At 50.3% G+C, this 23,836-nt stretch overlaps 1 long non-coding RNA gene across 1 annotated transcript in view; it reads right to left on the bottom strand.

Moving 5' to 3' along the window:
- Window positions 1–470: 470 nt before the first annotated feature.
- Window positions 471–23,836, bottom strand: part of LOC140410740 (uncharacterized) — a 61,637-nt gene continuing 38,271 nt past the window's right edge. Inside the window, exon 4 of the long non-coding RNA XR_011940721.1 lies at window positions 471–745. This is a non-coding gene — a long non-coding RNA (uncharacterized lncRNA). The remainder of the gene's footprint in view (window positions 746–23,836) is intronic.

Here is a 23,836-nt window from a genome sequence, read left to right as displayed (position 1 = left end):
CCTGGCTTGTGTCACTGTCTGTACGGAGTATGCATGTTTTCCCCGTGTCTGCGTGGGTTTCCTCCGGGTGCTCCGGTTTCCTCCCACAAGTCGTGAAATATGTGCTTGTTGGGTGATTTGGGCATTCTGAATTCGTCCATGTACCCAAACAGGTGGCGACTAGGGGATTTTCACAGTAACTTCACTGCTGTGTTAATGTAAGTCTACTTGTGACAATAAAGATTTATTATTATTTTGAAGGGTAATGTCATTGTTAGTTGATTCTTTAGTCAGCAATCGACGATTGTTACCTCTGCACTTGACCATATGCACTCCTAGTGTTGCCAATTTTCTCCTTGGTTCAATTGCTCTGTTTTATTACCTTTGCTCTTGAGTCGCCAGGTATTCTTATGTTACCGCCACGAGGTTCAAGTCCGAGTAATGATCAATAACCCAATACACCGATTAGTAAGATTTAAATCAAAGCACATTTATTATACGCAGTAATCACTACTCATGCACAAATTCTACGTCTAAGCTACTTCTATAACTTAACAGGCCTATACTTAACTTAGGACTGGCCCACCAGGTCAGGGGAACAAATGGCCTTTCGTTCGGGTTCTGACTCTGCGGGATTCAAGGTCATGGGGTTCGCGTTCACGCGCAACCAAATGTCCATTGTGATGAGGAACCATCCGAAGGAAGTCCTCGTGGTGCTTCTTCTTCCCCTTCTCTTCTCTTCTCTGATCCTGAGGCTTCTGGAGTTCTGCGGAAATCAAGCATAGTGTCTGTAACTATCTTCGTTTAACATCTCATACGATAGTCTGTCTGTCCTTTAGTGCCAATTATTCCCTTTATAGTTGTTCACTATGTGTGATTCGCTCTTTTGCTTTTCAAAAACCGAATTTTAGGACAAGACACACTTTCAAATAATGAACCAGTGCGGGCCGTCTCGCAGACTGTGCGATCTACCATACAAATGTTTCAGGATGTAAATAGCAAATGGTCGGCAACCTAAGGGTTACCTGAAACAAAACAAAACTTTTTGAACTAAAATTTCCAACATGAGGTGCGTATGGGCCGCGACGGGTAAGAGTTGGATGGAGTCCCCGGGTAGGACGGCTACCAATGCCGTGTCTCCGCTACCCGAGCGTAGTTGACCAGAGGGGGGGTTCCCAGGCAGGGCAGGTCCCAAGCAGTTTCTCCACTACCTGAGCAACCGACAAGAGCGGGCAAGAAATGTAGTCATCGTGTGGGGGGCTGCCGTAGTGGTTCTACCTTCGAACCAGAAGGGCAGTTACGAACGGACGTCTCGTACCTTAACAAGTCTCTGCAGACAAACTAGTTCCTCTGAACTAGTGTCTGGCCAATAGCAAGTCTCTGTGGGCAAGTCCTCAGAGGTTTCGGCCGAAAGGGCGTGGGGCCGTGAATTCTTTTTCCGGTCTGACAAACAACATTTAACAAACTTACAAACAACATAAAACATTCTGCAGGTTCCATCAGAAAGGACACTGTTTCTCCCAAGCGGTTCCTTTTAAAACATCATCTGGACACCTCAGTTCTCGGTTGCGAACAGGGTCGCAAAGGGGTTCTCATTCTGGGAGTCAGACCCAAGGTCGTCATCTTCTCCCGGGTGCCAAACTCTTGAGTGTATCAGGGCTGAAAGGGCTGCATGGTGTGAGGTGGGGTCGCTCTCGTCGTTGCGGACGAGTCGGAACGAGTTATCTCGGTGCCAAAAGTTGGTGTCTAGTTGTGTGGGGACAGAATCGGGGTTGTCATGGTAGTTCGGTGGTCGGTGGTGGGGTTTGTTTAGGAAAGTGATCATGAAGGGATCACTCAGATCATAGTTGGATTCGCTGGGTGTGGGTCCTGTTGCATGGGGATAGTAGGGAGGCGTGCTGTGGCTATCGTCCGAGTCACAGTCGCTGTCTCTGCTGCTGCAGTCGGTGGGCGTTCCGGGGCGGAGTGTATATTTCGGGGGTGAAGTCGAGGTCGAGTCCGTGGCTGGGCTGGACGTGTTGGTGGATGGTAGGGTTACGTTGGCTGTGGGCGGGGTGTGGTGTGCTGCGTCGAGCATGACGTGGTGTGCGTGGTTAGACTGTTCCATATGCCTTCAGCTGGTTGATATGGAACCACGCAGTCTTACCGTTGGGATACTTTATTTTATATATGGAAGGGCTTACTTTGTCCGCAATGGAGTACGGACCCGAGTATTTTGGTGACAGGAATGTGCTGGGATTATATACGGAGAGCATGACTTGCTGTCCTATACTGTACTCAGTCGCATGCTCTGTTTCTTCCTTGTGCCCAATTTTACTGCGGCTGCTAGCTGAGCCGTTTTAACATTTTCCACTAATTGCTCTACTGCTTTCTCGTACGTGAGGGCCGTCACCTCGGGGCTGGTCAAGTCTAAACCTAATAAATATTCTGTGCCTTTCATGGGGTGTCCGGTCATGAGTGTGTGTGGGGTGTAACCTGTGGAAGTTGAAATTGTATTACGCAAAAATATCAGCGTGAAAGAGAGGACTGAGTCCCAAGTGGTGTTGTTTTGCTGGACCATTTTTCTGAGGGTGAATTTTAGGGTCCGATTCATGCGCTCCACGATACCACTCGACTGTGGGTGGTATGCTATGTGGAATTTTTGGGTGATGCCAAATATTGTGAGGATGTTCTGCATGACGCGTCCTGTAAAATGGGAACCTTGGTCTGATTCAATGCTGCGGGGGAGTCCCCATCTTGTAAAGATGTAGTAGGTCAAAATCTTGGCTGTGGTTTTTGCAGTGTTTGTTCTGGCTGGGAATGCTTCCACCCATTTCGTAAATGTGTCCATCACCACGAGTACATATTTATAGCCATTCCTGCAAGGGGGCAATGGTCCTATAAAATCAATCTGGAGGTTAGTCCAGGGGCCATTAACGGGTCGGGTGTGGCTGAGTTGAACCTTTTTGGCATATCTGTCTGGATTATTCTGGGCACAGATAAGACAATTCTCGATGTAGTGATTTACATCATCCTTTAAATTCGGCCACCAACAAAGCTGCTTGAGGTGGGCTGTAGTGGGATCGATTCCCTGATGTCCACGACCGTCATGGAACAAACAAATCAGTTGATTCCTGTCCTGTTCAGGAACCTCATAAAGGGTGTCTTTTAACACCACACCGTCGTGTGTGGTCAGAGCATTTTTAAATCTCTCGTAGGGTGCTGGATACTTTCCTTTTACAATCTCCCTGAGATTGCTGTCCTGCTTCTGGGCCTCCACTAGATCCTCGATCTTTGTCTGTGAGACCTGAACTGCATTTACTGGTGCGCTTTCGGGGGGGTGTCCAAAAATATCCGTGCCTGGAACCTGCTTTAGCCAGTGGGTCGCCGTAATTGGGTCACTGTTAAGGGGGTGTAGTATAGAAATTCCACATCGTCCGATTTGGCTGTGCGGTGGGTGGTGACTGGGTTCATTGGAGCCTGAACTATCTGCTCTGTGGGGGGTTTGGGAGCTTTCCTCTTTTGTGGCTTTCCCTGCGCACATGTTCCCTGAACATACCTCTGCGCTATTTCGTTCAATTCTTCCCAATCAGGGTCGTCTTCCTGATCTAATCTTTCTCCAAAGGTTTCCTGGAAGCCTTTCTGAACTGAAAGCAGCGATTGCAGCTCTGCAATCTGCTTCCGGCACTTTGCGTGATCTAGCGTGCTTTGTCTTTGTTCTGTGGTGGCAGCATGGAGTGCTCTTAATGCTGCCTTGAGGTCACTACACTGTCTCTGTAATGCTTCTACCTGCTTTTCTGTTTCTTCACGTACCAGGACTGCCCGTTGCGTGTCCTGATAGGCCTTTTCATATTGAGACTGGAAGCTGCTTAAGTGCGCCAGACAAGACTGGTGTGCCCTTTTGGCATCCTCCACCTCTCCATCTTTTGCTGCCAACTTCCTTCTCAATTCCAAATTTTCCTTTTCTACCTCGCTTACATCGACCTTGCTCATTCGATGTATGACCTCAACTTCTTTCCGGAGCGTCCTAACGGCCTCCTCTGTGCCTCGCAATTGTGCCAAGCAGGACACGATTGCCATCGGCTTGCGAGCTTTCCCGAAGCTCTTTTTGTGGATCTTGCTCAGGTTCTCCCACCAAGTCTGTCCTATACTCCCGGGGCCTGATTCCTCGTTGTCACAGAATTCATTCCAAAGGGGCCATCCTTTCCCTTTGAAATATTTCCTGATCTCTTCCTCCCAAATGGGACATTGTCCCACTCTACTGCTGCTGGTGGCTGCGACCGCAAATTCCTCTGGGTTCATTAAGCGCTGCATTGCCTGCATTGCCATCTTTCCTATCCGAATGCTGCTCTTCAAATTTGGGACAGGGGTATTAATCCGAATGCTGCTCTTCAAATTTGGGACAGGTATTAAGGCGGTGCTGTAAATACAGGTACGGCTTTCGCTACTTTCCGATATACAAACTTCCGACAGTTTTGTCGCAACAAAAAATCTATCAGTTTTACCTTATCGCCCTGTTAGTTACGCATGAATACAAACACTTCCGAATTATGAGTATTGATCAGAACTGCTTGAACACTTATGGTTTTCTGTTTCCAATTGGATCTCTAATTCAAATTCTGGGTTCTCCCAGAGTGGTTTTCCACTTCTAGATCGGGTCCCATCAGGAAGTCGCCAAATAATGTTGCCGATTTTCTCCTTGGTTCAATTGCTTTGTTTTATTACCTTTGCTCTCGAGTCGCCAGGTATCTTTATGATACCGCCACGAGGTTCAAGTCTGAGTAATGATCAATAATCCAATACACGGACTTCCGGGTGCGGCGGGACTTCCAGGTGCGGCGATGACCAGCTAAGTCACACGTTTCGGCAGCTCCCGGTGGAACGGACTTTTGGGCTCTTAATAGGAGCCCCAACGGCAATTTTAACGGCTAACAACACTGTGCGGTAAACCAGAAGGGAATCCCCCCTGGACACGGATGGAAAAAGGAGAGGAAAGTGGCCGGATTGCGGTGGATCCTTTAGAGCAGCGGCAAGGAAGGCAAGCAAAAACCAAGATGGCGTCGGAAGGTGGCAGTTTAATATGGGGCCCTGAACAACACGAGTTTTTGAAACGCTGCGTGGAAGAGCTTAAAAAGGAGATGAAGAAGGAGCTGTTGGCCCCGATATTACAGGCGATTGAAGGGCTAAAAGATGAGCAAAAGACCCAGGAGCGGGAGCTTCGGGTCGTGAAGGCAAAGGCTGCCGAGAACGAGGACGATATACAGGGCCTGGTGGTGAAGACGGAGATGCACGAGGCACACCATAAACGATGTGTGGAAAGGCTGGAGGTGCTGGAGAATAATGCGAGGAGGAAGAATTTAAGGATTCTTGGTCTTCCTGAAGGTGCAGAAGGGGCGGACATCGGGGCATATGTGAGCACGATGCTGCACTCGTTGATGGGATCGGAGGCCCCGACGGGTCCGCTGGAGGTGGAGGGAGCCTATCGAGCTATGGCGCGAAGACCGAGGGCTGGAGAAATTCCTCGAGCCATAGTGGTGAGATTCCTCCGTTTTAAGGACAGAGAGATGGTCCTAAGATGGGCAAAGAAAACTCGGAGCAGCAGATGGGAGAATGCGGTGATCCGCGTATATCAAGACTGGAGTGCGGAGGTGGCGAGACGGAGGGTGAGCTTTAATCGGGCCAAGGCGGTGCTTCATAAAAAGATCAAATTTGGAATGCTGCAGCCGGCAAGACTGTGGGTCACATATCAAGGGAAGCACCACTACTTTGAAACGGCGGATGAGGCGTGGACATTTATTGTTGAAGAGAAATTGGAATGAGTGGGTTATTAAAAAAGAACGTTTGAGACAAAGTGGTGGGGCGAATATGGGGGGCGAAGAGGGGGGAAAAAAGGGGGGAGAGATGATTTTTATGTTGTTAATCCTGCGACCCGGTAACTTTTCTCTCTTCCACAGGTTGTGGGGGAGGGAGGAAGGGAGGTGGAGGAGTTGGGGGCGTTGGCCATTGGGGGCGGGGCCAAAAGGGAAGCGCGGGCTTTGTTCCCGCGCTATGATAATTATGGCGGGAATAGGGAAGCAGGAAGGAGGGGGCGTCGCACGGTGCGAGCCGAGGTCACGGGGGGAAGCCGAGGTCGGTCAGAGTTTGCTGACTTCTGGGAGCAACATGGGGGGTGTAACTACGCTAGTGGGGGATCTAGCGGGGGGGGGGGGATTTACTGGGTTGCTGCTGCTGGGGAGAAGGGGGAGCTGGTATGGGGTGGGGTGGGCGGGGCGGGGGGGGGCACCGCCTGGGGGGGGGGACAGCTGCGTGGGAACCGGGTGAGGAGCTGGGTAAAAGGGGATGGCTAATCGACAAGGGGGGGGGTAAAGAGCCCCCCAACCCGGCTGATCACGTGGAATGTGAGAGGGCTGAACGGGCCGATAAAGAGGGCACGGGTACTCGCACACCTAAAGAAACTTAAGGCAGATGTGGTTATGTTACAGGAGACGCATTTGAAACTGATAGACCAGGTTAGACTACGCAAAGGATGGGTGGGGCAGGTGTTTCATTCGGGGCTAGATGCGAAAAACAGGGGGTGGCTATATTAGTGGGGAAGCGGGTAATGTTTGAGGCAAAGACCATAGTAGCGCATAGTGGGGGCAGATACGTGATGGTGAGTGGCAAATTACAGGGGGAGGCGGTGGTCTTAGTGAACGTATATGCCCCGAACTGGGATGATGCCAACTTTATGAGGCGCATGTTAGGACGTATACCGGACCTAGAGGTGGGGAAGTTGGTAATGGGTGGAGATTTTAACACGGTGCTGGAACCAGGACTGGACAGATCGAGGTCCAGGACTGGAAGGAGGCCGGCAGCAGCCAAGGTGCTTAAAGACTTTATGGAGCAGATGGGAGGAGTAGACCCATGGAGATTTAGTAGACCTAGGAGTAAGGAGTTTTCGTTTTTCTCCTATGTCCACAAAGTTTATTCGCGAATAGACTTTTTTGTTTTGGGAAGGGCGTTGATCCCGAAGGTGAAGGGGACGGAGTATATGGCTATAGCTATCTCGGATCACGCTCCACATTGGGTGGACTTGGAGATAGAACATAGAACATAGAACGATACAGCGCAGTACAGGCCCTTCGGCCCACGATGTTGCACCGACATGGGAAGTCAAAAAACAAAAGCCATCTAACCTACACTATGCCATTATCATCCATATGCTTATCCAATAAACTTTTAAATGCCCTCAATGTTGGCGAGTTCACTACTGCTGCAGGTAGGGCATTCCATGGCCTCACCACTCTTTGCGTAAAGAACCTACCTCTGACCTCTGTCCTATGTCTATTACCTCTCAGTTTAAGGCTATGTCCCCTCGTGCTAGCCATTTCCATCCGCGGGAGAAGGCTCTCACTGTCCACCCTATCTAACCCCCTGATCATTTTGTATGCCTCTATTAAGTCTCCTCTTAACCTTCTCTCTAACGAAAATGCAAACTTGGCCAGTATGCTGCTTTATGCAGATCAGCTAAGCCTGCCAACTCTTTTTTTTTATTAAATATTTTATTGAAAATTTTTGGTCAACCAACACAGTACATTGTGCATCCTTTACACAATATTATAACAACACAAATAACAATGACCTATTTTATAAACAAAAAATGAATAAATAATAAATAACAAAAATGAAAACTAGCCCTAATTGGCAACTGCCTTGTCACAAGTAACACTCTCCAAAAATATAATTTAACAGTCCAATATATAATTATCTGTAGCAACGACCTATACATACTATACAGTATATATTAACAACCCTGAGAGTCCTTCTGGTTCCTCCTCCTCCCCCCGCCCCCCCTCCCCGCGCCCCCCCCCCCCCCCCCCCCCCCCCCCGATCCTGGGCAGCTGCTGCTGCCTTCTTTTTCCCATTCCGTCTATCTTTCTGCGAGGTATTCGACGAACGGTTGCCACCGCCTGGTGAACCCTTGAGCTGACCCCCTTAGGACGAACTTAATCCGCTCTAGCTTTAGAAACCCCGCCATGTCATTTATCCAGGTCTCCACCCCCGGGGGCTTGGCTTCTTTCCACATTAGCAATATCCTGCGCCGGGCTACTAGGGACGCAAAGGCCAAAACATCGGCCTCTCTCGCCTCCTGCACTCCCGGCTCTTGTGCAACCCCAAATATAGCCAACCCCCAGCTTGGTTCGACCCGGACTCCTACTACTTTTGAAAGCACCTTTGTCACCCCCATCCAAAACCCCTGTAGTGCCGGGCATGACCAAAACATATGGGTATGATTCGCTGGGCTTCTCGAGCACCTCGCACACCTATCCTCCACCCCAAAAAATTTACTGAGCCGTGCTCCAGTCATATGCGCCCTGTGTAATACCTTAAACTGAATCAGGCTTAGCCTGGCACACGAGGACGACGAGTTTACCCTGCTTAGGGTATCTGCCCACAGCCCCTCCTTGATCTCCTCCCCCAGCTCTTCTTCCCATTTCCCTTTTAGTTCATCTACCATAGTCTCCCCTTTGTCCCTCATTTCCCTATATATATATCTGACACCTTACCATCCCCCACCCATGTCTTTGAGATCACTCTGTCCTGCACCTCTTGTGTCGGGAGCTGCGGGAATTCCCTCACCTGTTGCCTCGCAAAAGCCCTCAGTTGCATATACCTGAATGCATTCCCTTGGGGCAACCCATATTTCTCGGTCAGCGCTCCCAGACTCGCGAACTTCCCATCCACAAACAGATCTTTCAGTTGCGTTATTCCTGCTCTTTGCCACATTCCATATCCCCCATCCATTCCCCCGGGGCAAACCTATGGTTGTTTCTTATCGGGGACCCCCCCAAGGCTCCAGTCTTTCCCCTATGCCGTCTCCACTGTCCCCAAATCTTCAGTGTAGCCACCACCACCGGGCTTGTGGTGTAGTTCCTCGGTGAGAACGGCAATGGGGTTGTCACCATAGCCTGTAGGCTAGTCCCCCTACAGGACGCCCTCTCTAATCTCTTCCACGCCGCTCCCCCCTCCTCTCCCATCCACTTACTCACCATTGAAATATTAGCGGCCCAATAATACTCACTTAGGCTCGGTAGTGCCAGCCCCCCCCCCTATCCCTGCTACGCTGTAAGAATCCCTTCCTCACTCTCGGGGTCTTCCCGGCCCACACAAAACCCATGATGCTCTTTTCAATCCTTTTAAATAAAGCCTTCGTGATCACCACCGGGAGGCACTGAAACACAAAGAGGAATCTCGGGAGGACCACCATCTTAACCGCCTGCACCCTCCCTGCCATTGACAGGGATACCATATCCCATCTCTTGAAATCCTCCTCCATTTGTTCCACCAACCGCGTTAAATTTAACCTATGCAATGTGCCCCAATTCTTAGCTATCTGGATCCCCAGGTAACGAAAGTCCCTTGTTACCTTCCTCAACGGTAGGTCGTCTATTTCTCTACTCTGCTCCCCTGGATGCACCACAAACAACTCACTTTTCCCCATGTTCAATTTATACCCTGAAAAATCCCCAAACTCCCCAAGTATCCGCATTATTTCTGGCATCCCCTCCGCCGGGTCCGCCACGTATAGTAGCAAATCGTCCGCATACAAAGATGCCCGGTGCTCTTCTCCTCCCCTAAGTACTCCCCTCCACTTCTTGGAACCCCTCAACGCTATCGCCAGGGGCTCAATCGCCAGTGCAAACAATAATGGGGACAGAGGGCATCCCTGCCTTGTCCCTCTATGGAGCCGAAAATATGCAGATCCCCGTCCATTCGTGACCACGCTCGCCACTGGGGCCCTATACAACAGCTGCACCCATCTAACATACCCCTCTCCAAAACCAAATCTCCTCAACACCTCCCACAAATAATCCCACTCCACTCTATCAAATGCTTTCTCGGCATCCATCGCCACTACTATCTCCGTTTCTCCCTCTGGTGGGGCCATCATCATTACCCCTAACAACCTCCGTATATTCGTGTTCAGCTGTCTCCCCTTCACAAACCCAGTTTGGTCCTCGTGGACCACCCCCGGGACACATTCCTCTATTCTCATTGCCATTACCTTGGCCAGGACCTTGGCATCTACATTTAGGAGGGAAATAGGTCTATAGGACCCGCATTGTAGCGGGTCCTTTTCCTTCTTTAAGAGAAGCGATATCGTTGCTTCAGACATAGTCGGGGGCAGTTGTCCCCTTTCCTTTGCCTCATTAAAGGTCCTCGTCAGTACCGGGGCGAGCAAGTCCACATATTTTCTATAGAATTCGACCGGGAATCCATCCGGTCCCGGGGCCTTTCCCGCCTGCATGCTCCTAATTCCTTTCACCACTTCTTCTACCTCGATCTGTGCTCCCAGTCCCACCCTTTCCTGCTCTTCCACCTTGGGAAATTCCAGCCGATCCAAGAAGCCCATCATTCTCTCCCTCCCATCCGGGGGTTGAGCTTCATATAATTTTTTATAAAATGTCTTGAACACTCCATTCACTCTCTCCGCTCCCCGCTCCATCTCTCCTTCCTCATCCCTCACTCCCCCTATTTCCCTCGCTGCTCCCCTTTTCCTCAATTGGTGTGCCAGCAACCTGCTCGCCTTCTCCCCATATTCGTACTGTACACCCTGTGCCTTCCTCCATTGTGCCTCTGCAGTGCCTGTAGTCAGCAAGTCAAATTCTACATGTAGCCTTTGCCTTTCCCTGTACAGTCCCTCCTCCGGTGCTTCCGCATATTGTCTGTCCACCCTCAGAAGTTCTTGCAGCAACCGCTCCCGTTCCTTACTCTCCTGCTTCCCTTTATGTGCCCTTATTGATATCAGCTCCCCTCTAACCACCGCCTTCAACGCCTCCCAGACCACTCCCACCTGGACCTCCCCATTATCATTGAGTTCCAAGTACTTTTCAATGCACCCCCTCACCCTTAGACACACCCCCTCATCTGCCATTAGTCCCATGTCCATTCTCCAGGGTGGGCGCCCTCCTGTTTCCTCCCCTATCTCCAAGTCCACCCAGTGTGGAGCGTGATCCGAAATGGCTATAGCCGTATACTCCGTTCCCCTCACCTTCGGGATCAATGCCCTACCCAGCACAAAAAAGTCTATTCGCGAGTAGATTTTATGGACATAGGAGAAAAACGAGAACTCCTTACTCCTAGGTCTGCTAAATCTCCACGGGTCTACACCTCCCATCTGCTCCATAAAATCTTTAAGTACCTTGGCTGCTGCCGGCCTCCTTCCAGTCCTGGACTTCGACCTATCCAGCCCTGGTTCCAACACCGTATTAAAATCTCCCCCCATTATCAGCTTTCCCATCTCTAGGTCCGGAATGCGTCCTCGCATCCGCCTCATAAAATTGGCATCATCCCAGTTCGGGGCATATACATTTACCAAAACCACCGTCTCCCCCTGTAGTTTGCCACTCACATTCACGTATCTGCCCCCGTTATCCGCCACTATAGTCTTTGCCTCGAACATTACCCGCTTCCCCACTAATATAGCCACCCCCCTGTTTTTCGCATCTAGCCCCGAATGGAACACCTGCCCCACCCATCCTTTGCGTAGCCTAACCTGGTCTATCAGTTTCAGGTGCGTTTCCTGTAACATAACCACATCTGCCTTAAGTTTCTTAAGGTGTGCGAGTACCCGTGCCCTCTTTATCGGCCCGTTCAGCCCTCTCACGTTCCACATGATCAGCCGAGTTGGGGGGCTTCCTACTCCCCCCCCCTTGTCAATTAGCCATCACCTTTTTCCAGCTCCTCACCCGGTTCCCACGCAGCTGTATCTCCCCCAGGCGGTGCCCCCCCGCCCATCCTCTCCCATACCAGCTCCCCCCTCTCCCCAGCAGCAGCAACCCAGTAATTCCCCCCTCCCACCCCCCCCGCTAGATCCCCCGCTAGCGTAATTACTCCCCCCATGTTGCTCCCAGAAGTCAGCAAACTCTGGCTGACCTCGGCTTCCCCCCGTGACCTCGGCTCGCACCGTGCGACGCCCCCTCCTTCCTGCTTCTCTATTCCCGCCATGATTATCATAGCGCGGGAACCAAGCCCGCGCTTCTCCCTTGGCCCCGCCCCCAATGGCCAACGCCCCATCTCCTCCACCTCCCCTCCTCCCCCCATCACCACCTGTGGGAGAGAGAAAAGTTACCACATCGCAGGATTAGTACATAAAACCCCTCTTTGCCCCCCACATTCACCCCACCACTTTGTTCGAACGTTCTTTTTAATAACCCGCTCATTCCAGTTTTTCTTCCACAATAAAAGTCCACGCTTCATCCGCCGTCTCAAAGTAGTGGTGCCTCCCTCGATATGTGACCCACAGTCTTGCCGGTTGCAGCATTCCAAATTTTATCATCTTTTTATGAAGCACCACCTTGGCCCGATTAAAGCTCGCCCTCCTTCTCGCCACCTCCGCACTCCAGTCTTGATAAACGCGGATCACCGCGTTCTCCCATTTACTGCTCCGAGTTTTCTTCGCCCATCTAAGGACCATTTCTCTATCCTTAAAACGGAGGAATCTCACCACTATGGCTCTGGGAATTTCTCCTGCTCTCGGTCCTCGCGCCATCACTCGGTATGCTCCCTCCACCTCCAACGGACCCGCCGGGGCCTCCGCTCCCATTAACGAGTGCAGCATCGTGCTCACATATGCCCCGACGTCCGCTCCCTCCACACCTTCAGGAAGACCAAGAATCCTCAGGTTGTTCCTCCTTGCGTTGTTTTCCAGTGCCTCCAACCTTTCCACACATTGTTTCTGATGTGCCTCCTGCGTCTCCGTCTTCACCACCAGGCCCTGTATATCGTCCTCATTCTCGGCTGCCTTTGCCTTCACGACCCGAAGCTCCCGCTCCTGGGTCTTTTATTCCTCCTTTAGCCCTTCGATCGCCTGTAGTATCGGGGCCAACAGCTCTTTCTTCATTTCCTTTTTGATCTCTTCCACACAGCATTTCAAGAACTCGTGTTGTTCAGGGCCCCATGTTAAACTGCCACCTTCCGACGCCATCTTCGTTTTTGCTTGCCTTCCTTGCCGCTGTTCTAAAGGATCCACTGCAATCCGGCCACTTTCTCCTCCTTTTTCCATCCGTATCCAGGGGGGATTCCCTTCTGGTTTACCGCACAGTGTTTTTAGCCGTCAAAATTGCCGTTGGGGCTCCTATCAAGAGCCCAAAAGTCCGTTTCACAGGGAGCTGCCGAAACGTGCGACTCAGCTGGTCAAGCCTGCCAACTCTTGTCGCTCCAGCCAGCCTCGCAGGAATGTCCGGGCCATTCAACTCACGGTCACTGAGCCCGATTCGGACCTGCTACCCGATATTGACACCGAGGGCCCGAAGGCGCCTTTTCGAGTCGGTATCATTACAAAAGACAGGCAAAGAATCAAGCCTCTATCAGTATACAGCATCGATCCAGGCGATGAGTGGTGTGCCACCCTTGCGGTCAACCGGTCCCAAATACGATTCCGCCTGGACACTGGTGCCTCCGCCAATCTCATTGACCTCCAAAGCCTTTGTGTCAAACCAGCCATCCTGCCATCAGCCTGCCAGCTATTAGATTATAATGGCAATGCCATTGCTGCCAGTGGCTCATGCCAACTTGAAGTGACGCACAGGTCACGCAAAGCCATCCTTCCCTGTGAAATCGTGGGCTCCTCGAAAGCCTCCCTGCTTGGTTCGCAGGCATGCAAGCTGTTGAACCTAGTTCAGAGCGTTCACTCTCTCTCTCCTGCTGACGCGTCTGCCTTTCAGGACACTGACTTCAGGGCGCAGCTCGACGCCATTATCAACCAGTACCACGACGTCTTCGAGGGCATAGGCACGCTCCCGTACACCTACAAGATTTTATTAAAACAGAATGCCACGCCTGTGGTGCACGCACCTCGCAGGGTCCCAGCACCCCTTAAGGACTGCCTCAAGCAGCAGCTGCAGGACCTCCAGAACCAAGGAGTGATTTCCAAAGTCACGGAACCGACCGACTGGGTCAGTTCCATGGTATGTGTAAAAAAGCCTTCCGGCGAATTGCGAATTTGCATTGATCCCAAGAATTTAAATCGCAATATGATGAGAGAGCACTATCCAATTCCCAAGCGCGAAGAGCTCACATGTGAGATGGCTCGTGCCAAGCTCTTCACCAAACTCGACGCCTCAAAAGGATTCTGGCAAATCCAGCTGGATAAATCCAGCAGGAAACGCTGCACATTTAATACCCCCTTTGGCAGATATTGTTACAACATGATGCCGTTTGGGATCATCTCTGCATCAGAAGTGTTCCATAGGATTATGGAACAAATGATGGAAGGTATTGAAAGGTATTCGCGTCTAGGTCGATGACATAATCATTTGGTCCACCACCCCGCAGGAGCATGTTAGTCGCCTCCAGCGCGTATTCAGACGTATACATGAGCATGGCCTCCGCCTCAACAGGGCCAAATGCTCTTTAGGTCAGACGGAACTCAAGTTCCTCGGGGACCACATCTCCCAATTGGGTGTGCAGCCGGATGTGGACAAGGTAGCTGCCATCACAGCTATGAAAACACCAGAGGACAAGAAGGCGGTCCTCCGATTTCTGGGCATGGTCAACGTTTTAGGGCTTTTTGACCAACTTTTTGACCACACGCCAGACTTTGATCGGGTCCTGGTAAAAGATGGGTACGGGCAATGCCTGTAAGGAGTTACACAGACCCCCTCAGGGCTATAACAGGAGCTGCACGTAATGCCGGCTATGCATCCGGTGGAAGAAATAGATTGCCATCTTGGAGTGGGATCAAAATAAAGGGATCGAGTGAGGGTCTGAAGGTGGAAGGTCCCTATCTAGGTGTAGACACACAGCAGCACCTGACCATCAAAGCAAGAGACTCAGAACCTCAGCCGTGGCTTAGTAGAGACTTTTCTGCTGGGAAGAAGTTGATGAACGTCTTCTGAAATTTTGTGACAGACTCTGGGGGAGGGGTCAAAGCTGGTACCACAACATGGAGGCGATCAGCTATCTATCTAACTATTTATAACCAATAGTTGACCCCTGTAGGACAGCACTCAGAGCAGTCCTGTCCAGTGTTTAAGGCGGTGGCTTTATTGCTCATCCCTAATTGCCCTTGATGTGGGCAATAAATGCTGGCATTGCAGTGACATCCACATTTTGTAAATTAATAAAACTAAAGATCAGTAACTAAGTCAATCTCCCAAATGTAGGAAATACCACCACCCCTCTTCCCCACCACCACTACAATTGTGAGAGAGCAAACAACAGAGATGAACAGCTTCATGTTTAAGTGGGACACCTACTGGAAAATAGTATGAACATATCAAGATCAGGAATGCACTATATAGGGTTAGTTACAACTAGCACAGGCACAATGTGAACATCAAGGCAGCCAATCCCAACCTTTTCCTTTTTGCAGACCATTAATCATCATTAAAAGCTATGGAGAACCACAACATATGCAAACCATTTTAAACATTTTTTATATAGCCTACGACTGATGGGAGTCAAACTTATATATCAATGGGTATTAAGAACGCAACTATTTCTAATAATTTATGATGTGCACAAATAAATTGCGGATTATAGTACACAGGCATGTTTTTGAAGCAAATTGCATTGCGAATAATAATGCAACATCGATTATGGTGCATATGAGGTACACTTAATAGTTTTTTTCACAGACCTCTTGCGGACCATTGCAGGTTGGGAACTAAGGCATTAAGGTATTGTAACGTTATGAATTGTGTTTGATGAATTGGGTATTGTTGCTCGAAATAAAGGTGTAAAAAAATTAATGCACTGGTATGGAATAATTAATCTATTCAATAATTTTGCATTGATAATATTAAAATCATAAGATTGTTATAATTTTTCATCTATTAGCTAAGTATATAACTTTTTAAAAAAATATATATTTTATTCAAGATTTTTGGCCAAACATAACAGTACGTAGTGTTTCTTTTACACAACAATAAAGCAATATAAATAACAGTGGCCAGTTTTAAACAAATAAATAAATAATATATAAACAAAAACAAAACTGAATGGCAACTGCCTTGTCCAAAATAAATACTCTCCAAAAATACAATCCAACAATCCAATATACAATTACCTATAACAACTACCTATACATATTATACATATACAATAACATCTCTGAGAGTCCATTCGATTCCTCCTCCCCCCCCCCCCCCACCCCCCCCCCCCTTCCCCCCCCTCCCCCCTGGGTTGCTGCTGTTGTCTACTTCTTTTCCATTCCCTCTATCTTTCTGTGAGGTAATCGACGAACGGTTGCCACCGCCTGGTGAACCCCTGAGCCGAACCCCTTAACACGAACTTAATCTGTTCTAACTTTATAAACCCTGCCATGTCGTTTATCCAGGTCTCCACATCCGGGGGTTTGGCTTCCTTCCACATTAACAATATCCTGCGCCGGGCTACTAGGGAAGTATATAACTTTTAATATTGATTTAATTGTAGGGTATTATTAGTATTAATTGATCTAATATCCCATTTCCCTCCAAAGAGCTTGAACGTGTTATTGCCTCCCAAATTTGTTCCCGGATTTTCTGGAACTGCTCTCACTTGGCTCCATTCTGAGATATCTAATCATAGATAATCACTTGCAATGGCTTCTCTTCCAAGTCTTGCACTATTACCTCTGGTATCCTCCAAGGATCTATCCTTGCCACCCCCCCCCCCCCCCCCACCCCTCCTTTTTATTTCTCATGTCCATGCTGTCCCTTGGTGACAGCATCCAAAAGCACAGTATTAGTTTTTACATGTATGCTGACAAAACCCAGCTTTTCATCACCACTACCTCTCTCGACCCATTCACTGTTGTTAAATTGGCAGAGTACTTACCTGACATCCAGCACTGGATGAACTGAAAGTTCCGCCAATTAAATATTAGGGTTGAAAGCATTGTTTTCGATCCTCACTATCAACTCCATTCCCTGGCTACTGATTCCGTTCCTCTGCGTGCCAGGAGTCTGAGATTAAGCAAGTCTGTTCGCAACCTTGGTGTCCTATTTGACACCGAGATGAGCTTCTGACCTCCTGTTGTAAGACATTTTTATATTTTGTGTATTTATGTTGTGCTGTAAGATCCTACTTTGTTTCTTTTTAAATTGTATTACCTTTATATTAGTGTTAAAATATAACCAACTATGGGATGAACCAACTTTCTTTTTATGGATGTGGGTTTCGTTGGCTCGGTCAACATTTGTTGCCCATCCCTAATTGCCCTTGAGAAGGTGGTGGTGAGCTGCCTTTTTGAACCACTGAATAACATGTGGTGTAGGTACACCCACTGTGCTGTTAGGAAGAGAGTTCAAAGGTTTTGACCCAGCGACAGTGAAGGAATGGCGATATTTCCAAGTCAGGATGCTGTGGCTTAGAGGGAAACTTCCAGATGATGGTATTCCAATGTACCTGCTGCCCTTGTCCTTCTAGGTGGTAGTGGCTGTAGGTTTGGAAGATGCTGCCTCAGGAGCCTTAGTGAGTTCCTGCAGTGCATCTTGTAGCTGGTACACACTGCTGCAACTGTGCATCATGTGGTGGAAGGAGTGAATGTTTTTAGAAGGGGCACCAATCAAGCAGTTTGCTTTGTCGTGGATGGTGTTGAGCTTCTTGAGTGTTGTTGGAGCTGCACTCATCCAGGCAAGTGGGGAGTATTCCATCATACTCCTGACTTGTGCCTGTAGATGGTGGACAGGATTTGGGGAGTCAGGAGGTGAGTTACTCGTTGCAGGATTCCTAGCCTCTGACTTGTTCTTCAGGCCACAGTATTTATATGGCTAGTCGAGTTCAATTTCTGGTCAAAGGTAAACCCCAGGATGTGGGGGTTCAGTTATGGGAATGCCATTGAATGTCAAGAATGGATGGTTTGATTCTCCCTTATTGCAGATGGTTATTGCCTGGCACTTGTGTGGTGCAAATGTTACTTGCTACTTGTCAGTCCAAGCCTGGATATTGTCCAGTTCTTTCTGCATTTGCATGAAGACTGCTTCAGTATTTGAGGAGTTGCAAATAGAGTGCAATCATCAGCAAACATCCCCATATCTGACCTCATGTTGGAAGGAAGGCCATTGATGAAGCAGCTAAAGATGATTGGGCCTAGGACACTGATGCACGATCAATTACACACAGACGAGAGTTGGATGCAATCGAGGCTTTATTACACTAAGATGTGTGGCCTCCTACAGCAGCTGGCGAAATGGCTGCTGTACGAGGAGCACACATATTTATACTCCGCCTACTGGGCAGAGCCAGCAGGCAGGGAACTACCCCCGTACCTGTAGTACAGGGCCTTACCACAAAGCACCTAATATATACATAAGTGGTGACTACCACATTCACCCCCTGTTAAAATTGAGTCCGGCTGGGATGACGGAGAACTATATACAAGTAGATGTTTTAAAGTACAGAAAAAAATTGAGTCCAATGGGGGTGGAGGAGAGTTATACAGACGGATTAAGGTTTTTTTTTCGAGTCCCGATCAAGTTACAGGTTCAGTCGGTCCGGAGCCTTGATCTGCCGTTGGGAGTGCCGCAGTTATGGTGTCGGTCTGGTCTTCGGTGACTCCGGGAGCATGCCAAAATCCTCTTCATCCTCGGGCATGGGCAGGGGGAGGACGGTTTGTCCTCGGGCGGGGGTTGCGGCTGGGTGCACCAGGGGAGGGGAGGGTGGCGCTGGGCCGGAGGAGTGTGTGAAGTGGTACAAACGTGTGACTCCCGGGTGACAAAGGTTGTCGTGCAGAGTCCGGAGTCGGTCCACCTGTGCGCTGGCACATGTACCTCGGAATAGGGCATCGGAGTTGATCTTACCGGGGCGATACAAAATCTCGTAGTTGTCGGTGGAGAGCTCGATCCTCCACCTTAAGATTTTATCGTTCTTGATCTTGCCCCGCTGTGTGTTGTTAAACATGAAGGCTGCCGACCGTTGGTCAGTGAGGAGAGTGAATCTCCGCCAGCCAGGTAATGCCTCCAATGCCGCACAGCTTCAACAATGGCTTGGGCCTCTTTTTTGACGGAGGAATGCCGAATTTCGGAGGCATGAAGGGTTCATGAAAAGAATGCCACGGGTCTGCCTGCCTGGTTGAGGGTGGCGGCTAGAGCAACGTCTGATGCGTTGCTCTCGACTTGAAATGGTAACGTCTCGTCGACTGCGTGCATCGCGGCCTTGGCGATGTCAGCCTTAATACGGTTGAAGGCCTGGTGAGCCTCGGCCGTCAGTGGGAATCCGGTGGAGTGGATGAGTGGGCGGGCTTGTCCGCATAGTTAGGGACCCACTGGGCGTAGTAAGAAAAGAACCCCAGGCAACGTTTGAGGGCCTTGGGGCAGTGGGGGAGGGGGAGTTCCATGAGGGGGCACATATGATCGGGATCGTGCCCCAGAACTCTGTTCTGGACCATATAGCCGAGGATGGCTAAGCGGTTCATGCTGAACACGCACTTCTCGTTATACGTTTGGATGAGCAGAGTGGCGGTTTGGAGAAATTTGGCAAGGTTGGTGTCATGGTCCTGCTGATCGTGGCCGCAGATCGTGACATTGTCTAGGTACAGGAAAGTGGCCCGTAGTCCGTACCGGTCAACCATTCGGTCCATTTTCCGTTGGAAAACCGAGACCCCGTTGGTGACACCAAAGGGAACCCTAAGAAAGTGGTAAAGGCGGCCATCTGCCTCGAAGGCAGTGTATGGGTGGTCCGCCTTACGGATGGGGAGCTGGTGGTAGGCGACCCGGTACTGTGCAATCTGATTGACCATATCAGATATGCGTGGGAGGGGGGTACGCATCGAGCTGCGTGTACCTATTGATGGCCTGACTGTGTTTCTCCCCAGTTTTCACAACTACCACTCGGGCTCTCCAGGGCTGTTGCTGGCTTCGATGATGCCTTCCCAAAGCAGTCGTTGGACTTCGGACCTGATGAAGGTCCTGTCCTGGGCGCTGTACCGTCTGCTTCTGGTGGCGACGGTTTTGCAATCTGGGGTTACGTTTGCAAATAGGGAAGGTGGGTCGACCTTTAGGGTCGCGGGGCCGCACACAGTAAGGGGTGGTAGGGGCCCGCCATATTTCAATGTTAGGCTCTGGAGATTGCACTGGAAGTCCAGGCCGAGTAGCAAGGCAGCGCCGAGTTTGGGGAGAACGTAGAGGCGGAAGCCGCTGAACTCCACGCCCTGGACAGTGAGAGTGGCTATGCAGTACCCCCGGATCGCCACAGAGTGGGACCCGGAGGCCAGGGAGATTCCATGGTTGGCGGGGTGTACTGCGAGGGAGCAGCGCCTTATCGTATCGGGATGGATGAAGCTCTCGGTGCTCCCGGAGTCCAGCAGGCAGGAGATCTCATGCCCATCGATTTTCACGTTGGTAGAGGCCGTTGCTAGGTTGCGTGGGCGGGACTGGTCAATCGTGACCGAGGCGAGACGCAGCTGGTCGTCGATGGTGGCAAACGATGGGGTGCCCGGGGGTATGGGTCCTGGTACAATTGCGGCGCCCACGGGCTGCACGTCGTGGGGGAAACAAGATGGCGGCGCCTGATTATCCTGGGGAGGACAAGATGGCGCCACCCAGGCGCCGCACGTGGTGGGGGTCGAACAAGATGGCGGCGCCCACGGGCCGCACGTGAGGTGGTGGGGGAGGGTCGGAACAATAGCGGCGACTGCGCGGGCCTGGCACACCACAGTGAAGTGTCCCTTCTTGCCGCAGGCCTTGCAAAGGGCACTCCAGGCCTGGCAGTGTTGTCGGGGTTTGGGCTTACCACAGAAGTAACATTTGGGGCCCCCGGGATTGGTTGGCTGCCGCGCGGCACAGGCGTGGGGTTGGCTGAGTGGGGTCCCCGATGGGGCGGCCGTCTGCGGAGTCCACAATGCGTAGGAGGGGTGGGCCGCGCAGCCCTGGGTGTAGGCCTGATGTTGCGCGAAGCGACTGTCAGCGAGAGCGCTGGCTTTTTGGTTGCCGCGAGGTCGAGTGTGGCCCCTTCTAAGAGGCGTTGGTGGATGTAATCCGACCCTATCCCCGTAACAAAAGCGTCTCTCATGAGCAAGTTCGAGTGTTCCGTGGCTGTGACGGCCTGACAGTCAGTCTCTGACTAGGGGAATTAGAGCACGCCAGAAATCTTCCACTGACTCACCAGGAAGTTGATTATGAGTGGAGAGGATGTGTCTGGCATAGAGCGTGTTAGTCCGCTGAGCGTAGTTTACCTTCAGTAGCGCCATGGCGTCTTCGTAGGTCGGCGCGTCCTGGATAAGTGGAAAGACGTTGGAGCTCAGCCGCGTGTAGAGGATGGGAATCTTCTGAGATTCCGGAATTGGGTCTGGTGCAGACCTGATGTAAGCTTCGAAACAGGCTAGCCAATGTTCAAAGTCCTTTTTGGCGTTGCCTGATTGCGGATCCAGCTGCAGGCGATCCGGCTTGATGCGGAGGTCCATCTTCTAAAAACTTTAGCGTAATAAATTGATGCACGATCAATTACACAAAGATGAGAGTTGGATGCAAATCGAGGCTTTATTACACTAAGATGTGTGGCCTCCTCCAGCAGCTGGTGAAATGGCTGCTATACAAGGAGCACACATATTTATACTCCGCCTACTGGGCGGAGCCAGCAGGCAGGGAACTGCCCCCGTACCTGGAGTACAGGGCCTTACCACAAAGCACCTAATATATACATCAGTGGTGACTACCACAGACACCACCCGAAGGAACTCCGGCAATGATGTGCCGGGACTGAGATGACTGACCTCGAACAACTGTAACCCATGAGGGGCGGCACAGAAGCACAGTGGTTAACACTGCTGTCTCACAGTGCCAGGGACCCGGGAGCCAAGTTCCAATCAGACCTCGAGCTACTGTCTGTGTGGAGTTTTCACATTAGATCATAGAATTTACAGTGCAGAAGGAGGCCATTTGGCTCATCAAGTCTTCATCAGCCCTTGGAAAGAGCACCCTACTCAAGCCTACGCCTCCACCCTATCCCCGTAACCCTGTGTCTATTGTTGCTCTTTTGAACCTTAGTCTATTTGCTCTGATTACGTCACCTTTGCTCATGAGTCGCCAGGTATCTTTATGATACCGGCACGTGGCTCAAGTTCAGGCTATGATTAATAAAACAGCACACCGCTTAGTAAGGATTAAAACACGGTCATTTATTATATACAACAAGCAATATTAATACCCAAATACTACTTTCTATATAATAAACCTATCACTACTGGCCAATACTTAACTTAGGAAGAGCCCACCAGGTCAGGGAAATGAATGGCTTGTCCAATCAGATCTGGCCCGCGGGATTCAAAAGGCTGCTACAGGTCGGTGGCTAGGTGTCTCTACCGGATAGCGATCGCTGGATTCAAACTTACAGTTGCTGGTTGCTGTTCTTGCGAAGGTCTCGAGCAGGCGAAGAGGAGAGAGAGCGAGATCTGAACTTGGCCCCTCACTTTTATAGGGCGGCTTCCCGCCTCCCGGGGCGGCCCTTGACCCTGAGTCCCAAGTGATTGGATTTGTCCCCAATCCCTGGGGTCGATGTATCCAATGGTGAGGCGATTCCTCGATCGGGGGGGTGGTCGTTCACCTGTCTTTGTTTCGGCCACTGCAGGCGCCGACAGGTCTGGCCCGGTATTCAATTGCTAATATGTTGCAATTGTTCCCGGGGATAGCCGATTTAACTGCAGATGCCTGGATAGGTGGGCTGCAAACAGTCCTGAATGTAACTGCAAATACCTGGGTTGATGGGCTGTTGATAGCCCTGAGTATCGATCTGGGCTAACTTCCCAGAGCCGAATATGCAATACTGTCTGCAGCTGCCTGCTTGTGTCTTCTTAGCTACTTTTCCCAGCAGTCTTTTGGGTTAGCCATTTCAAACTGGGTTTTGGCCAGATTAATCGGGACGCAGCCATTTTACGTGGCTACACTATATGAATTTCCTCCGGATGCTCCGGTTTCCTCCCACTGTCCAAAGATGTGCGGTTAGATGTTTTGGCCATGCTAAAGTACACCTTAGTATCTAAAGGTTAGGTGGGGGTATAGGACTGGGCAGGGGATTGGTGCAGACCCAATGGGCCAAATGGCCTCCTTATGTGTAGGGATTCTATGATCTTCCTTTGCACTGTGTATGACCCCAACCATCCACTCTTGATTTCCCCGATTCCCATTGGCACCGTTTTTTTCCAGGGCTCCTTGATGCCATACTTGGTCAAATGCCTTGATGTCAAGGGCAGTCACTCTCACCTTACCTCTGGAGTTCATCTCTTTTGCCAATGTTTGAACCAAGGCTGTAATGAGGTCAGCAGCTGAGTGACCCTGGCGGAACTCAAACTGAACGTCCGTGAGCAGGTTATTGCTGAGTATGTGCTGCTTGATAGCACTGTTGATGACTCCTTCCATCAATATGCTGATGATTGAGAGTTGGATTTGTCCTGCCTTTAGTGTACCGGACATACATGGGCAATTTACCACATTGCCGGGTAGATACCCGTGTTGTTGTTGCACTGGAACAGGGTGGCAATTTCTGGAGCTCAAGTCTTCAGTACTGTTGTCGGAATATTGTCAGGACCCATAGCCTTTGCAGTATCGAGTGCCATCAACCGTTTCTTGATATCACGTGGAGTGAATCGAATAATTCTGGGCACCTCCGCCTCCAGTGAATTGTTTAATTGTCCACCACCATTCACGGCTGGATGTGGCAGCACTGGAGAGGTTAGATCTGATTAGTTGGTTGTGGGATCGCTTAACTCTGTATATTACGTCTTATGTTGTTTGGCATGCAAGTAGTCCTGTGTTATAGCTTCACCAGGTTGACACCTCATTTTCAGTATGCCTGGTGTTGCTCCTGACATGCTTTCCCGGGGGATATGCCAGGCTATGAGGTTACTGACTGTGGCTGAGTACAATTCTGCAGCTGCTGATGGCCCACAGTCCCTCATAGCGATGCAGTCTTGAGTTGT

Source organism: Scyliorhinus torazame, chromosome 4 (genome assembly GCF_047496885.1).
Source record: "Scyliorhinus torazame isolate Kashiwa2021f chromosome 4, sScyTor2.1, whole genome shotgun sequence".
NCBI lineage: Eukaryota > Metazoa > Chordata > Chondrichthyes > Carcharhiniformes > Scyliorhinidae > Scyliorhinus > Scyliorhinus torazame.
Note: the sequence above shows the minus strand (reverse complement) of the source record. Positions and strands in the feature narration are given on the sequence as shown.